Below are 6,000 nucleotides of genomic sequence, written 5' to 3'. Positions count from 1 at the left end.
TTATTTCATTTTAGCTTGTTTTTATGTTATTGTATCTTTATTTTTTTTATTTTAAATTTTAACTCTTTCTACTATATTAATATTTTTATATTGCCTTTGTGTTGCTTCTACATTTTTACCAAATTGATACTGTATGTTGATATTTGTAAGTAAAGCACTATGAGTCACCTTGTTTTTAAAATATACTATATAAATAAAGTTGCCTTACCAAATCACTCTTACTTTAACAAAGTGCCCACAGAGGTTTGGGTTGCCTCTCCTGGGCTTTCCTCCCTGTCACTGCTTCCACCACTGTCTATAACTTAGTGATGTCAGAACGTAGCGTTATCTCTACAGCTAGCTAACATTAATCCATTGTCTCACTGCTTGACTGAGCTCCAGTGTAAGCTAACAGTCACATAATATATGACATCTTACACTGAAAGGCCAAGCCATAGACACACATTAGCATTCACCTGTAGTCTAGACACCTGACACAATATAATTCTGAAACTCTGAAAGTGAGAAAGTAAAGTGTATTAACTAGCTAGATAGCTACTTACATTAATTTACAGCATTGTGTAAATGCAGCGCGAAGTCTTTGTTTGTTTGTTTTGTTTTGTTTTGATGCAGCGACTCCCCCCCTCCTAAACACTTGGATGTGCGCCAGCCAGTGGAATGACTGGAGTGACGCAGGCATACAAGACAAGCCTAGATGAAATGGTATAGTCCACTTTAGGGGTGTCTGAAATTGTACTACAAGCTTCGTCCTGGCATGAATATGGAAAGTACTGTATGTTGTAATATTCATGATTACTGATAAGAAAGGTAAATGTTTCAGCCCCCCCAATCTGTTATTTATTTATTTATTTATTTTTTTTTTACCTTTTTTGGTGACAGAACTATAAATGGTTTACAATAAACAGCATCAGTGTATTTAATATGCATCGCACTACATGCGTCATTAAGCACAGTGAACCATGGCTACATTCATCCTAACAGTGTACACATCACAGCGCGTGCACATGCATAACGCGCACACGCACTCACAGACGGTTACTGAACAAATCGCTCTCTTGTCCCTCCTAAACAAAATACCACACTAACGAGCACGAGCGCGTTTCAACATTAAATGTTAAAAATAGGTTTATATAATATGATACAATAAATCACAACTCGAGGCACCTGTGCATCCCTGCGTCCTGACGCTCACAGGTAATAGTTACATCGTTTCCATGGCGACAACTAATAACATTTTTGGCATTACTCGAAATCCGACACAGTCGCCATCTTATTTTCAGTAAATTCAATCACACATTGTCACATTTGAAAGATTTGATCCCTAAAACAAAAATATGAGTGTTTTCATATCACTATATTCATTGTTAACACACTCCACACCTGTCCCGGTAGATTTAACACACACTGTCCATCTAAACATCCATTTACACCAGAAATCATCAATTAATGTCTGTTTGAATCAAATGTGGAGTTTTCCAAGTTAGGCTAATAACATGGTGTGAACCGTCCACATTTCATCTCTAAAAGTTACACGGTTTCTACACTGATAACGATTTGAACGATTTCAGAGGTGGGATCAACAGGAAAATGTTCAAATCAATGTAAAAGCTGTCTTACCTGCGCGGTTGGGGTCCGGCTCACACAGGTGCTCCTCCTCGGTCCATGGTCTGCTGGCGGCCATTTTCGGGCTCTTCGGTTACCCACAAAGTTGAGTGATCAATCAATCAATCAATCAATCAATCAATCAATCAATCAATCAATCAATCAATCAATCAATCAGCGATCCAAAAGTTTGTAAAGTGTTTTCCAACAACTTTCTGCTTCAAAACTTTCCACAGTTTGGCTCAGGTCCAAATCCAAGTGCAAAGGGAGAGATCTGAAGGGTGTGGAGGCTTTATATACCTGACCTCGCCGGGTCGTCGTTCTGTTGCCATGACATTTGGTGACGCACGCGCCTTTGTGTCACTGAGACAGAGAGATGGACATTTTTATTTATTTTTCATATTTGTTTATTTATTTATCAGCTACTTTCACAGATTTTTTTTAAATAAGCCATTCTCCCTCTTTCATTAACTGCTATTTCTGTGTAATTACTGCTACAAAAATAAATGAAAATAAATTATAAAAAAATGAAATAAATAAATCTCAAATGAAAACACTATATATCAAACCATAACCACCCTTAACATTATCATGCAGCAAGACCATAGCCATGGAGTCAACATTGGGAGGGACCAAATCTGCTAGATCCCCCCAGTGTTAAAAGCCTGACCCAAAACAATATTCAAAATCTTGAGACTCATTTCTGTTGGCCGATATTTGTAATCAGAAGCATGTAAAGCTATTGTAATATAGTCTGAGACTGGTCAGGTGCACCTCTCTGTTGGTGGCGCACAAACACACACAGGAAGCTGTCTTTGCATCTGTTCTGTACACAGTATGTTAGTGTATTATGTTAGTGTATGTTAGTGTTTATCTCCTGATTCCTATGCTACAATGCAATAAATGTAAAACTTTTTAAAGTATTTCTTTATTTTATAAATAATATCAGAATATTTCATATGTCATTGAGAAATGTGACAGTGTCTGACATCTTAGATAAAATAGCTGTTGTACAGGTTATGATTTAGTATGGTTTGACTTAATTGGACTTAAAGGCTGTAACTGTTACAAAGGTAACTTTTAACTGTGTGGGTTTCAATCATTTGGTGAACTACTTTCATATGTAATACTCCTAATATTAAATGTTGATATAAATAAAATGCGGAATGCTTTAGATTACCTCTATGCATGTACAAAATCATTCTTCGACATTTAATTCATACAAATCATAAGTTATTGTAAATTGTTGCAGGTGTGTGGTCTGAAAGACATAAACATGAAAATAAAACATACATCAGGTTATTATTAACTACAAACAAGTTAAATAGGCTTAGCTGACAGAGCTCACCAGTAATTGTACTCTGAGTTATGATACTGCTACAGTTATTAACAGGAGAGAACTAATAATTCTATTAACAAAAATGCTGCTGTCAATAGCAATAGCATGCTAACACTCATATCAATGCCCAAAGTATCAAAATCAAGGCCCTGCCAACCGTGTGGCTGGGTCATGCCTAATAAGCAATTAACAACTACACAATAGTGTTAATGAACAGAAGCAGGATTACAATATATATTTGTACATGTAGTCAAGTATCTTGACCTGGCTTATCAATAACAGTGTTAATCAAACAGAGGTGCAGTCAGCCAAAGTTTAAACAAGCTAAGTGAAGCGAGACCCAGCTACAGCCGGCAGGTACTTTGATGTTATGAATGTTAGTGTAACCAGGTTTTAATCAACCTGTGACACTGACATGTAAAACAGATCTCAAGGTCTAGAGTCACCACTCCTGCTAGTGATGCCCTGGTTCGAGAATAAAGATAATAAGAATAACGAGAATAAGATAATAATTATCAAAATGTTTTGACTGACAGTGAATAACTAATAAATCTTTGACTGTAAAAATCATTGACTTCACACAAAGAATAATGACACATACACACTGTAACTTGTTGTTTTGTTTCGATTATTATTCAACCACATTTCATTTCCAAAGTTGACAACTTCAAAATGTTTAAACCCCAAACCAAAATAAAATAAAGTCTGGCCGGAGAGAGAAAAATAAATAAATAAATAAAATAAAATTTAAAATATATATATATATATATATATACACATATATATACATATGTAGGCTATATATATAGCTGCAGCTTTAGTTCATGTTCAGTTGTGCACAACCCTGTACCTTTTTCTTTCACTCTTCAAGATCCAACGTGATGGACAGATTTTACTGATAGGAGTAGAGATGGAGTCCCGAATCAGGCCTAAAGTCTTGAATCCAACCCTCAGTCCATGGATCATGCTCTCCTCTCCCCTACAGCAATCTGGTAGTGGACAATACCGCTGCTCCTCCTGGTCACTTGCGCCACTGCTCTCACAGTTCAAGGCTATTTCAACAGATAAATGTTTCAGACACTCCTTAATCACATTCCCCAGGTCTAAATGTTATTTTTTTCTTTTCTTACAGAGAACTACTTTCTGTTGTTTCTCCCTCTGCATCAGGTTCAGAAAGGGAAAGGCTAAATAACTAACACAGCCTCCAACATTCAGAATCAAATAACTTACAACAACACACATTTGAGCGAAACAAAAAAAATTACAACTCAACATGGTAAAAATCTTTTAACATTGACCATATAAGATTCTCTTTGGAAGTCTTAACAATATACTTTAGCACTGATATCGAACAGATTAGCATATCAATAGCAATGGCTATCACAACAGATAAATGTTTCAGACACTCCTTAATCACATTCCCAGGTCTAAATATTATTTTTTTCTTTTCTTACAGTGGCCGTTGCCACAGAACGTTTGCCAACTGCTGCAAAATGTAGAAAAGCTAACAAATAAAAAAATAATATGATTCAACCTGGGCTATTTTGTCTGATGATAATGTGAAACTGGAAACTCTGACTTTATGTCATCCTAACTTATTAATATGATGTCACTAAGGTCAATTAAGTGACCCATGGAGACTGCTCATGCCAATTTTCATGCTTGTATCACCAACTGAACGTTTACACCACATAACTGCTCCAAAAAGGTGGCGTCCATCTTGAAAAAGTGGCTGCCATCTTGAAATTTCAAGTGGCTGGGAGAATATTCTTGTTAAGTGACTCACAGAGACTGCTCATGCCAAATTTCTTGCCTGTATCACCAACTAAACAATTACATCACTTAATTGTTCCATTAAGGTGGCGTCCATCTTGAAAAATGGCCACCATCTTGATATTTCAATTGGCTCCGGCAATTTTCTTGTCAAGTGACCCATGGAGACTGCTCATACCAATTTCCACGCTTGTATCACCAACTGAAAGATTATGTCACTTATCCACTCCACTATAGTAGCCTACTGATAGATAGGTAGAGCTACAATGTACTATACACGAATTATAAGATAAAAGTCAAACTACAGATAGTTGGGTTTTCATAATATTCATTTGTTTAATATGTTTCAGTTTTGACTAAGGCCTCTAAACCATCTCAAAATGATGTCTCTTCTCATATATGTGACTTGTTCCTCTTAATTTTATTATATGACGCCTCATGACTTGAATTTCTGACTTATAACTTTAACAAACAGAGATTTCCATTACAATTATTATTTATAAACTTTCCTCAGCTTTGTCTCCCCCTGTGTGAAATGTGTGTCCATAATAAGGAAAGTGACAAACAGAACTTTATTTTGAAACATGATTCAACACCGTTTGACTACGATTTGTGATTTTGACTTGGCGGTTGGCATAAGCTGGTTTGTGACTGGATCGGGATAGCAACACAGGTAGTAGATGACAGAGCCAGCCCTCCTTATAAGCGATTTAAGCGGCTGCTTAGGGCCCCGCGGCCACTAGGGGGCCCCCAGATGGATGCACGGTAAACTGAATTGACTGACTGTCACATCTCTAACGGAGTTAATGTGTTATTGATTCCACTTGCCATCACTAGCTGTATTTCTGTCATCATTGAAGGTGGACTGCATTTAATTTATTATTACTTACCTCAGGTGTTCGTGGCTAGTAGCCTAATGTTACAAGAAGTACATTGATTTGGAGGGCTTCGGTACATAGACAGTATAAAAGAAAACGATACAGTAAGAAACCAAGCATGCACAAGTTTCGCAGATTAAGAAATGCAGCTGATAAAATACCCTGATAATACTACTACGGAAGTGTCATGCTTTGTCAAGCCCTCTTAGTGTTTAAATTAAGAGTGATTTGAATATCTGAATGCGTCTCGCAAACTGACCTTCTAAATATGGTGGTGAACTGAAGACAACAATAGTTAAGGGCTGTGTTCACAAACACCCTTTTAAATAAACCCTGATAGCATTAATACTTTTCTGAATGCTCATGCAGTGTTTCCCATACATTGACTAGACTATGGCGGCCCTGTAA

This window comes from Epinephelus lanceolatus, chromosome 13 (genome assembly GCF_041903045.1).
Source record: "Epinephelus lanceolatus isolate andai-2023 chromosome 13, ASM4190304v1, whole genome shotgun sequence".
In the NCBI taxonomy this organism is placed as follows: domain Eukaryota; kingdom Metazoa; phylum Chordata; class Actinopteri; order Perciformes; family Serranidae; genus Epinephelus; species Epinephelus lanceolatus.
Note: the sequence above shows the minus strand (reverse complement) of the source record.